The sequence below is a fragment of the Aythya ferina genome (assembly GCF_964211825.1).
Source record: "Aythya ferina genome assembly, chromosome: 5".
Lineage (NCBI taxonomy): Eukaryota > Metazoa > Chordata > Aves > Anseriformes > Anatidae > Aythya > Aythya ferina.
The window spans coordinates 20,945,676-20,959,163 of NC_140301.1; the positions used below are offsets into that span (position 1 = coordinate 20,945,676).

At 37.6% G+C, this 13,488-nt stretch overlaps 1 protein-coding gene across 10 annotated transcripts in view; it reads right to left on the reverse strand.

The window, feature by feature from the left end:
- AKAP6 (A-kinase anchoring protein 6) overlaps positions 1 to 13,488 on the reverse strand; it is a 279,284-nt gene that overhangs the window by 10,429 nt on the left and 255,367 nt on the right. The gene's annotated exons all lie outside the window — the stretch shown is intronic.

Below are 13,488 nucleotides of genomic sequence, written 5' to 3' on the forward strand. Positions count from 1 at the left end.
ACGTAGCCTCAAGTATTATTACTTCTAGAAACACCTGTGGGAGAGAAAGAGCACCTTGATAACTCTTCCTACTGAAATGTGATATGTCAAATGGCCAACAGCACTGACTCACCTTAAAATCCTCAAAGTAGGAGAGAAGTGGTTGCTGATTTGGGGGCTTGCTCTCTGAGATCAAATTAATTTCTCTTAATTTTTCTATTTATTGAGAGCCTTCCATTTTAGGGAAGATTTTGCTTACATAGTAAGTCTTGCAATAGGACTGCTAACTAATGTAAAATTGTTTAATTTAAATTTTCTTAACAGCTGAACAGTGATCACTGTATCCAAAAAATCAAATACTCAAAAAAAAAAAAAAAAAAAAAACAAAAAAAAAAAACTTTCAACAATGATCTCTCTCGAGCTTTCTTGGAGCAAGTTTGACTGCATGCCAAACAGCAATCTAAATGACGACAAACTCACTAAGTTACTGAAATACAAGAAGATAAAGGGAGGCTGTAGTCAAATGAACAGTTGTAAGCAACTTGGTTGCAGACTTAGATTCATAAAGACTCAGCCAAGGTTAAGTGAGCTGAGGAAGGCACATATGTCTGACTGGAATTCTCAGCTGTGAGCTCCTTTGAAGAAGGAACTAAAGCCTGCTCATCTCTTTCAAGACAAATCATAAGATAATCTCAAACAGTTCAATAGTTAGGGCACTGATTTTGGACGTGGGACAGTTTGTAAGACTGGGCATAAGAGACATGAACCAGGCTCCCATTCTCCTAAGAGAAGCTGTTCTGAAAAGAAGCCTACTTATGCTATTTTATTTTGCATAAAACAACTAAAAATTAATTGAGTCACAGTCAGATGAGGAGAGTTTTAACCCACAGTGCAATGTTCAACACATTTGACTGGCAAGATGCATAAATAGCTCCAAATCCATCCTTCAGTGTCTATATAATTACGGATATTGGTGGCACTATTTCTGTGGAAGACACAAAGGTATCCTAATGCTGCATGTCCAGACTAAAATACTCAAGTGGCATAAGGAAAAGAATGATTTGCTCCAAAACAGGCAGAGTAGCTATCCACCATTCAGCAGAGTGATATGAAAATTAACATATTTGATAAAATGAGACCTTCATTTAAGATAAATCTCCATACTCCATCAAGCTTTGTTGTAAGGTAGATCCTTGTGCAGTGCAACTGCATTAAGATATCAGAAGTAACTGTGGGCAGGAATTTGTGTGCCAAGGAAATGTTCCCTCCTTGGCAGGTTAGACAGTTTTTGGGATTTTGAAAATTAGTCCTGTCTAATGTTGAAAGCTCTTTGTAGATCTACATACTCCAAAACTTTTACAGAATGAGTCCTTTCTTTTCTCCCTCCCTCTGAGATATTGTCTGGAGGTAGCTTAGATTTTAAACTATGAAAAAAAATATATAAATAATTTGTTAGACAACTAAGGCTATCAGAGCAGTGCTGTACATTGTAGAGTTCAGCAGTCCATGTTTGGATTTGCCAGTTTACCATGTTTTCATCCCCTTACCAACCTGCACCTAAAAAAAATGGTGCAAGAGAATGATGATAATTACATTAAGTTAGTTTGAAAGCCTGTTAGATTAAACACGAAACCAGCTAAAATAACTCATTTTCACTGTGTTATGTTTTACGACTCTGTAGCGCTTAACATTAGGAAGATATTGCTGTGAAAAGCTTCCTAAACTGCGCAATTTTACTGTTTTAAGCTTCTGCCAGCTGCAGAAATAATTCCCAAAGGCAGGAAATCAGCAGCAGGTTCCAGGGATTTTATGTTCCACAGAATCTGATTTTGTTTTTCAAAAACAAAACATTTGGTCCTTATTGGTCAGGAAGATAACCTTCCCCCTGTAAATCAGCACTTGGCTGCCTTGTTTGTTCTGTAGGTCAGATGGACTGAAACAATAAAACATGTAGAGTTGTGACCTCACCCCATTCATCTTCACTGAGTACTTCTTACTTCAAAGCCTAGTTTTTATCCTTCAAATGCACATGCTTTTCTGAGGTCTGGTGTATATTCAGAAGTTTTACAGACAGCTATGATGATAGAGAATTTAATTATTATTTTTTTCTTATTGTCAAAGTTATTGTCACTTCCAAAGGCTTTTATGTAGACATGGTCATTTTAACAGCACAGCTTTCTCTGTCCAAGGAATTGCCAGAATTGATATTATTAAATTACTACCTTTCTTATAAGCATCATCTTCCCTGAAGAGACCTACCAGTACACCTTTAGTGGTTATCAGCTATGTTGGCAGCCCTTACCAAATATAGACCAAGTTTAATTTTGTCTGAAACAGGCCACCCAGCCAACGTCACAAAAACATCCTGTAGTTGGCATTTTTAGCAGAAGTATACATTTTTCCCTTTCTTTTTTACAATATTTAGCAAGCTGCTCAAACAAGAAAGAGCATTCAGACATTGCAGGGACTTTTGGAGAGAACAGCACCAGGCAGGCTTTTGAATAAAGCTCTGGCTTGAAAAATGGAAGGTGGTGTCACTCCAGCCTATGTTTGCACTGACAGCAGTACCAATCTCTATGCACAACTGTTATTACATCAGATGTCTCCCTGTCAGGCTACTCAAAACATAGGTAAGGTGATGGAGAACTAGAGTTACCACAATAGTAATATACGTGTGGGTGTGGGTGTTTGTGTTTATACACACACACACTTGCACATATATAAATGATGTTTCTAAATTACCAAATGCACTAAGGAAATTTAGTGCAATCAGTTACACCTGCTAGTATTCAAAGAAAGCTCACTTTGCCAGACTGAATTGTACCTTTGGTTAAATTTGGTCTCCGAGTGTTCTGCCACGGACTTCAGCAAGCATGTGTGTGTGTATGTATGCTTATAGCATCTTTCTAACAATGGCTATCTTCATACAGTAAATTTTATCATATTAAAGTCACTAAACACAACTACTTCTGGAGTCAATGGCAATGGCCACATGATTCAGAGTAAGAGGATGTAAAAAGTCTTGACCAAGCAAGCAAAAAATAACAACATAATAACAACAAGGAGAAGCACAGTATTATGTATATTCCAGTTTTTATCACTAGATAAACAACACTTAAGAAGTATTTATTGCTGCCCAAAACATTTCTAATGTAATTAAAACAAGAAAAAATTAAATTAAAGACTCAGAAAAGTTAAAGATAGAATTAATTCTACTGTATTGAAAGTGTTGTCTTAAGGAGTCTGGCTGTTCAGGGTTCAAACTGGAAACTACTTTGCTTAGGGTAGTAGTCCCATTTTAGTGGGATAACTCATGTTAGCAAAGTTAAGTATGCACTTAAATGCTTTTAGGGCTGATATCTAGTAGTTAAACAGTTAATCTGCTGAAGATGTTAATGGGAAGAAATAAAATTATTGTCATATAAGGATATTTCCTCAATCACAGTACTCTTTAGAAAAAATCTTAAAAATGCATTTTTTCCCATTTGTTTCCTTTTTAAAACACAGATAGTTTTGCTTTTTCTGCAGCAAATTTTATTAAACAATGATTCTCTGTTTTGTACTCATTTGCATGTGCTACTCCAGTACAGATACTTTGTGTTAGTGAAACAAGCCTGTAATGTAACCCCTACGTACCATTATATATTTTTAAAGGAATTAACATGAAAAAAAATGAGCTTTTAGAATAATAAATACAAACTCTGTTCCTCTCTCCCCTGCAACATATCCTTCAGTTGCTGTGGACAAATTATCCAAACTCAACTGCACTTAGGGGCCAGGGGAAAAAGAAAAAGAAAGAGAAAGAAAGAAAACCATCCCCCATCTCCAGGAATGTGTGCACACTGAAGGAAGACAAACATGATTTTGTCTTTTGAAAAACACAAGCATGCCAAGTACTTCTGCTGAGGGAAACAGTCATACGTACAGTACCCATTTCACTTCTGCTTCACTTAAGTTCATTTTCTAAATGGGGTTCCCTATATTATAGCCAACAAGAAAACTGTCCACATTTCCCAACACCAATATTTTAATATGCATTAATATATGCATAATATGCAATGTGCATTATACTGAAGTGACCTGCACATTACAATATGGCCTCAAAAAATACAGAAGCCATTTGCTTTACTACAGATCACTAGAGAAACCAGTATATTTATTAAGACCACTGTAGAAACTAATCATTAACATACATGCTTGTTATAACTACAGTTGAAATAAGATGATACATGTTTCTTTGCTGAGAAAATAAGAATACAAATCTGTGTTTTTACTTCCTCGTGTTTCATTTTACAATTATCATTGCCTCCCTCAATGAAATAATATACTAAATTCTGCACATGCAGAACGTGTCCTTCCCTGTTGGGCATTACAGGTGCTTACAGGTATTTCCAGGGTCCTATGTGTGCGGTTGTGTGTACAGATTGCTGTACAATAGGAAGGACACTGACATCACCTCTGCTCTCTGCTGTGACAGGTGCCACCTGCAAGGGTCTCGGCACAGGCCGGGTCTTATGGGAGCAAGAGGTTCCACTGCTGATCACTGTCTCCATGATGACATTTGGATTTCTCTTATAGTGCTCTGAAATAAAAGTCTAGAGGTTTGCCTTGTCATATGCCGCTTTTAAAACTGATAATTTTCTTTATCATGATACAGGTTTTGTGGGCACATGTTCTAACCAACAGATTGAGTAATTTCAGTGACATTTTAACAAGATGCTCACCTGTAATCTAGAAGACCCTACGAGTAGTATAAGTGTTTTAAAAAGTCAGAGAAACTAGCCATTCTGCTGCTCTTTAAGTGTCTCTTTACCACGTTAGTTAACACTCAGGTCACTCATTCCTGCACATGAGTCCTACAACGGTCTTAACAGCTTTCTTGATAAACTATCCACGGTACCAGATGGCACTAGGCCCTTAACTCCTGCCCAGCCAGTGCAGAAGAGCCAGGCTGGAACAGAAGGTGAGCCATGTCAGCAGGAGGCCCACAGGGACTCACTTCTTTCACAGACCAACACAAAAACTGGGACTCAACACATTTAGTCCCTTTGCTGTGCTCAGAGTATAACTACTGCTACACCACACCTCATTCATCTCGAAGCCTCTGTGGAAGCAGAGGCCTCCGTTTTTGCTGCTGCATCCTCGTGTGGCTTTTTAACTTCTCCAGTTCTCATTTGCTCAAGAACACTTTCAATGTTACCAGGGAGCAGAAGAACATCTGTAACATTTTTATGTTGAATCATATTGTCATCCAAATAGGTTTACAATCTCAGACCTATATTCCAAGCTGTGTATTTGTGTGGTTTTTTTTTTGCCTTCCCCCCCCCCCCCAGTTTTTGTGTGTGTGTGATGAGAAAGCCTAGCTACATAGCATATTTTACTGACTGTTGTTTTTGCTGCTTTGTAGTTTTCTTTTCATCTGTCAAGAGGTTACATGACAGGATTTTTCACCCTTGAATGTCATTTTGGTCTCACCCCTACTTCAGAAGAATATGTGATTTTCTTTGTGCAAGAATCCAACACAAGCACTTTATGAAACTCTTAGAAAAATGTTCCTAGTTTGACCCAAACCCAAAATGTTGTCATGCATACCTAGTTTAGTAAAGAGCAAATCCTGGCACTCTACCTCAAACACATGCCCATGCAAGTTGGTAGAGTTCATCTATGCCAAGTCTCAGAATTTGGCCCAATCAAAGACCTTAACCTTTATGGTTAAGACAAAAAAATATATAAAAATAAAAATAAAACAACACAGCAGAAGTAGGAAATCTGAGGAACTGACGATGCTTAAACAGGCTTAACTATTGCTTGTCTATAAACCAGAATTTCAGCCCATTTTTTCACTGTGCATTTTCACTGTGCCCTTATTCACAGCAAAACAGTTACCTTCTGCACTCAGATCACATAATAACAGAATGGTTCTCTGGGCAACCCATTCCAGTGCCTCACCACCCTCATGGGAAAAAATTTCTTTCTTGTATCTAAACTAAATCTACTCTCTTTCAGTTTAAAGTCATTCCCTCTTGTGCTATCACTACACCCCCTGACAAAGAGTCCCTCCCCAGCTTTCCTGTAGCCCCCTTTAAGCACTGGAAGGCCACTATAAGGTCTCCCCAGAGCCTTCTCTTCTCCAGGCTGAACAACCCCAACTCCCTCAGCCTGTCTTCATAGGAGAGGTGCCCAAGCCAATGAACAAAGCTGTGCTGGCAAAGTTACACTGGCATAATAGAATTATTATTGTTTTGGCTTTGTAATAGTTCAGAGGTCTGCATAGTGGCTAAGGATATTTTCAATTTAATAGCATTTACAGTGCAACTGGTATTCCTTTAGTGGTGTACTACTCTCAGTTAAACCAGAACAACTCAGTGGATGCTATGAAAGCACTCAGTAGCCACAGTAGTAACCCTCCACCTGCAACGGGCACATCAGGAAACCTGAAATCACAGAGTTTTTAAGAGCTTTGTTTCAGCAGAAATAGATGTTTGTGAGAAACACTAAAGAGTGAGAATCACCATAGAAACAGTTAGATATAAGGTACAAAAGGACAGGACATAAGCCCCTGGGAGCTTGACCTTAGGAGAAACCTAGAAAGAAAGTTTTCTCACTGAGAGCTGGAGAAGAGAGGCTGATTTTCTGAATAAAAATTCTTTCCATATACAGGAAAGGGAGAATTTATCAATTATTTATGAATAAAAGAACTGCATGAAGGATATCTGGGTCTCCCATCAGTTTATCTTCTTCCTGAAGCAGTTAAGAGACTACCAAATTTAGTGTAATTCATATCATCAAAGGCAACTGACTCTTTATTTTCCCCTATGTAAATTTTCAACAGGATTTCTTTGTAATCTCAGTTCAGGTACTTCTAGATTTCATTGATACACCATCTGTAAACTTGGGATATTGACTGGAGGGGAGTCAATAAGCAAGTATGGTGAAGTCTGAAGCTTGCAGAATGCTGCATATTACAAGTGCTTCCACAATGTGCCAACCTATGGATTTCCAAGCATTAAGTTAAACCCTGCTGCTGTCAATAAGTAGCAGAGAGTAAGCACCTCGAGACTACAACAACACTACTGCTCCTTGCCATTGCATAGCCTCTGTCTAAGAAGAGCTGCTTTTCAGATGTTGCAGAACAGAAATACTGGCCTTATCTCCAGGTATAAGAGGTCCCTAGGCAGAACTGTTTCACTAAAATCATCTCACCCTTGAACTTCCAGATTTTTTTCTCTCATCTCTATCACTGGTAAGTGTCTGTTGTTTATAGTCATCTGTGTACATAACAGATGCCAACACAGCCCTGGAGTTGGCTGAAAAAAATAAAAGGGTTGGAAATTTCAATCTAATCTAGGATGTTGAATGGATTCTGGGCAATATGTGAAGTACCAGTGTTACACATATATTTTGATGTGGTCACTTGAGAAATGATTTAATATAAGCATACTTGATAGAAATTCACTTAGAAGATGACAAAGTAAAGGACAACTATTTCTTGTTAGGGTGAGAGGTTTATAATTGCCTGCCTTAGTTTGGCTGAGTACAAAGTTACAATGAGGAGTATTTAATTAGTACAAAAATACTATTGTCATTCTTCAACATTCTTGTATTACAGGAAAATTTATTTTAAATGTTATACAGTTTAAGCTTGGGCTCAAATTGGAACATAAACTGAAGATTTAAATCTATCTGCATTTCTTATTTTCAGAGGTGTTGAGTCACAAAGTCCAATGAGCGCTCCCTACAAAGCAGTGTAATAACTGAGGGGCACGAAGCTATGAGTATTAATGTTATCAGCATAAATGTTATTAACATATAACTTTAGAGCATTTGGCTTAACACTAAAGCAATATTCCTCCCCACTTTTAGAAATAAAAAATTATTTTTAAGATGAAGTGTTTTCCTGCTTTGTTCAGTAAACCTGCTGGATGAGCTGTGACTCCGTAAATTTAGGAACTCATTTATTATTTTGCTACATCGGACACTGCATTTATTCACACAGTGCATCTCTAAACCTAGCTTTCATTAGAGCTGTGGGGAGGCCCAGTCTTTCTCCCTTCTCTGGAGAAGGTGAAGCTCAAGAAGATAATTAACCATGAAACAATGAGGAGGCTTGCTGGGTAAGCACTAGTGTGAAAACAGTTACTCCTCACAAAAGAGGGGAAATTAGCTGGCTGGATAAAAAAGGAAGTGTCAGACTGGAAGACTGAAAGGACTGCCAGCATAAGTAGATAGCTCTATGCATCATTAATGCAATTTTTTTAACACTTAAACTTCACTGCTTTCTAAATTTAAACACATTTAAATGCTATGTGTTAGGGGAGATTAATATGCCATTTTAAAATAATTTCTCTTAAACTTTCCATTTTCACATTTCACCAGTTTTAGTCACCCTTCCCACATATGAACAAAATCACCAGCCTCTCAGCATTGTACTCTTGTTTACAAAGATAATGTAAACAGAGCATTCTAAAAAGATTCAATTTGCTCATTGTATTTTACAAGCACATTATTTTACATTAAAACAGATATTTTTATGAACAGAAAGTTTGTTTTGATTTTACTGTTTCACACAGTAAAGACTTATGATGTGCGTTTCCTTTCAAAACTTCCTTCTTCTCAAACAGTGTTCCCTGAAGCAGCCACATTTTTGGCAGAAATTCAGTTATATGCTATGCCAAAAGAAATAGAATAAACAAACACTGCTTAATGCAGCTGGCTAGGTAATTTACATATTACTGCACACCAAACACGAAGACCTGAATATGGATTAGAGCTACACTGATGACACAAATACCTTATATGTAAAGAGAAATAAAATTCGGATCATCTTTGCTAATGATTTACATCTTATTATTTAATGTATATTGTATTACCTCAGACACATAAATGTATGTCCATATTTAAATATTACACAAATGTTATAGAAAATTATACTTTCTGTGTATTTTACAGAAAAATGTACTAAAGATCTCTTGAAAAGCTGTTACGTAGGTGCAAAGTTTTCTCCTGGTGAAAGCAGCCTGCTAAATGCCTACATCCTAGTTTTTGGAAATAGTAAACCAAACAAACAAACAAAACACAAGCACAATGAAAACCCTGTAGGCATTTATTGAAACTGCTTTGCCATACATGAAAATATTGCACAGGTAGGCCTCTAAGCCTGCAATTCATGTTCTTTCACAAGGCATCTGCCATTTTGGGTAAGATCAACAGTCCATTTGAGAGATGAGTTTATCTCCTACAGTGGTCTATAGTGGATGTTCAAGGTTGTTTTTTTTTGTTTTTTTTTTTTTTAAAGGAACAGATTAGCATAGAAGCTGCTATGCAAAATTTGAAAAATCAGACTGTGGGGACTTTCAGAGTAGGAATTTAATAAGCATTGATTGACTTCTCCATTAATTTGTCTAATTACTTCCTGAAGTCATTTGTATTTTTGTTATCCACAACATCATGTAAGAGCAAGTTTCACATTTTTACTACACACTACATAAAAATAATATTACATAAAAATAGTATTTCTTTTTGATTGTTTTGAATCTCTTGACTGATAATTTCATGAGGTACCCTGTTATTTCTCATGTTAAGAGAAAGAGTAAATAGTTGTTCTTTATTTTCATTCACTTTTTTTTTTTTTTTTTTATCCCTTTCTGCTTACAGCTTATGCACCTCCTATAATATTCTATAATAATGAACAAGGAAACACTGATTAGTCATATATTTTCTGAAGATCCTTCAAATACATTTCCATAATGGTTGGAGGATTGGGGCCCTATTATCCAATACCGAAGACCCTTGTGGGATGGAAATAACTGCTGTACAACCTGTTAGAAAATGAGGCATCTTCCCCTCTTTCTAAAAATTATTTTTCTTGAGAACTCTTGAAACAAAGTATCAGAAAATTATCTTCAATCACACTCACATACCATTCCTGGCAGAACTAGGGTCATCAGAGTTGCAATGCACCAAGTCATTAAATTAATTCAATAATCACTACTTTGTGACTTTTGTATTTTTCTTAAGTCTAATTTTTTAAACAATGCAGGCCTGAGTCATGATCTTACAATTAGTGAGTATTAGGCACCTGAATAAAATACTGACTTCATCCTGTAATCTGAACACAGTACAATGCCAAAAGTCACTATCAGCTTGGCACTTTTATATATCTGGCCCTATACTTAAATGACTAAATAGGAACTGAGTTCTTCTGAAATGTGATCTCTACCACTGAAAATAAAAAACCTAAACATTTTTCCTCTTTCATTTTAATGAGTTATTTTTGCCATTTAAATAGCTTATGATAGTTCTTTTACTATCTGCACACGCTGGAAACATCAGCTCCCCAGCTTCTGAATATTACATATTTTGCTACTAAAACCAATAATTTCTGCAAATTCACTTGAAGATTTTATACATCTTACATTTCAAATGAACATGTTTCTAAAGCAGGAAGTGTCTTACTATCAGAGCTGTGGCAAGAGCTTTGCTCACACTCTTTCAACCATTATTTTATGTGTAATACAGAAAAAGTAGACAAATAGATTTATACCTGATTGGTAGAATACATGCCACCACAATATAAAGACCTAAGCCTGTTACTGTGATGTTGACTATTCCCATTAGATTGTTAGAAACCTCACATTTCTAGGTTTTATAGAATTGAATTCTTCTGTCCTAAAATTTGAATTTTTGTAATTACTTGATAAATATAAGTATATAAAAAATTGTGGCAAGTGGATTTACAATATTATCTATAAATGCAAAGAACTTAAGAATGTTGAGAATGCATGTAAGAATGCACTGTCAGTGAGGATCAAATGCCATTACCCATGGGAGATACGGTACTTTCCATGAACATACGTTGAATTACAAAGGCAAACAATAAATTGGCTTTTTAGATGCCCTCACTGCCATTCTGAATATCTGAGGGCTTGTAAGCACCAACCACTTAAAAAAAAAAAAAAAAAAAAATCAGACAGGAAGTGTTCCCAACTTTCTACCAGCTATTAAATTCTCTCACCCAACTCAAAAACACCACCAGACAAACATGATCACTGAGAATCATAGAATCATAGAATCATAGAATATCCTGAGTTGGAAGGGACCCTTAAGGATCATCAAGTCCAACTCTCGACACCGCACAGGTCTACCCAAAAGTTCAGACCATGTGCCTAAGTTCACAGTCCAATCTCTTCTTAAATTCAGACAGGCTCGGTGCAGTGACCACTTCCCTGGGGAGCCTGTTCCAGTGTGCAACCACCCTCTCTGTGAAGAACCTCCTGACGTCCAGCCTAAATTTCCCCTGCCTCAGCTTAACCCCATTCCCGCAGGTCCTGTCACTAGTGTTAATGGAGAAAAGGTCTCCTGCCTCTTGACAACCCCTTACGAGGAAGTTGTAGACTGCGATGAGGTCTCCCCTCAGCCTCCTCTTCTCCAGGCTGAACAGGCCCAGTGACCTCAGCCGTTCCTCGTACGTCTTCCCCTCCAGGCCTTTCACCATCTTCGTAGCCCTCCTCTGGACACTTTCCAACAGTTTCATGTCCTTTTTATACTGTGGTGCCCAGAACTGCACACAGTACTCGAGGTGAGGCCGCACCAGCGCAGAGTAGAGCGGGACAATCACCTCCCTTGACCTACTAGCGATGCCGTTCTTGATGCACCCCAGGATACGATTGGCCCTCCTGGCTGCCAGGGCACACTGCTGGCTCATATTCAACTTGCTGTCTACCACGACCCCCAGATCCCTCTCTTCTAGGCTGCTCTCCAGCGTCTCATCGCCCAGTCTGTACATGCAGCCAGGGTTTCCCCGTCCCAGGTGCAGGACCCGGCACTTGCTCTTATTGAACTTCATGCGGTTGGTGATTGCCCAGCTCTCCAACCTGTCCAGATCCCTCTGCAAGGCCTTTACGCCCTCATTTGAGTCCACAACTCCTCCAAGTTTGGTGTCATCAGCAAACTTGCTCAAAATACCCTCTATTCCTACATCCAGATCGTTTATAAAAATATTGAAAAGTACCGGCCCTAAAATGGAGCCTTGAGGGACCCCACTGGTGACCGCCCGCCAGCCTGACGCAGCCCCATTTACCATAACCCTTTGGGCCCTGCCCGTTAGCCAATTGCTCACCCATCGTATGATGTTTTTATTTACCTGTATGGTGGACATTTTGTCCAGTAGGATCCTATGGGAAACCGTGTCAAAAGCCTTGCTGAAGTCCAAAAAAATCACATCAGCTGGTTTCCCTTGGTCCACCATACAGGTGATCTTATCATAAAAGGAAATCAGGTTAGTTAGGCAGGACCTACCCTTCACAAACCCATGCTTCTGAGAAACAGAAGAATCTTCCGGCCACATGGATGAACACAGAAGCCTCGTATATTCCCAAAAGAAAATATTTCCAGCTTCTCACTGGATAACACAGCATTACTGATCAGCCTTGAAAGTTCCTGAGATATGAGATATAGCAGTTTAAGGTGTTTAAGTAACTTTAAGCTACATTAATTTCCTCTCCTTCTGAAATCACATTTGAACAGATTAAAACTGCATTAACCAAAGAAGGAACACATACACATTAAAAAAAAAAAATCCAAATAAGTAATTCTTTTTAAAAATAAAAAGAAATATATACAAAATTTTGTGGCACTGTGCCAGTGCATTCACATAGCTTTTTCTAACATAATAGAGAAAAAAATAATTCAAAGTATATGTGATTTAAAGAGAAGACTTAACAATCACTGAAGGAGATTGCTCACAAGATGCTACTGAAAACTTTAGTCTAGAGGCATTATTTTTTACCCAGTTCAGCCACTATGTTTAGAGCCAAATATAATACCAGGTACTTAGTCCTGTAACACTGTGACCGTGACATTTTCTGCCCTGAATACCTGAAGTCAGTTTTTCACTATAGCCTGAGCTATGATTAGTGGTTATACATACATATATGTATATAAATATATATGATCAAATAACCATATTTGGTTTAAAAAATCATATATAGTGATACATAATTTATTTATTTTGCTTTTTTGCAGACTTTTTGTTTAAACCATGATCAGCCACTATGAAGCATTCCCAGTCTTATAGAGAAACCTATCTTGAAATAAATAAATAAATAAATAAATTTCAGATCCTGCACAGAAATGTTGTGTGCTTCATCAAGAGAAAACAAAAATCAAAGGGTACTTGGGATAATTAAGTATTGCAGCAATTGATTTTCTCATTAAAATAGCCTTTACTTCTAATATAATTTCATTTATCTTCCTGTGCTCATGCCCACAATAACAAAAAAAGTAACTTTCACCTTTCACATTACAAAGTTTGTTGGGTACCCTGGAGAGGACAAAGAAACTAAAGGTGCCTGCAGAATTAGCAAGGACTCCTGGAAGAGAAACATGCATCCCAGGTAAGTATTTTCAATTAGTTGAGGTGGACAGTGATCAAGACCTGCTACTATAGGATGGTGGTTGAGCAAGATGCAAGAGATATTCTTGTAGGTTTCAGTATACTGGAAACTACAA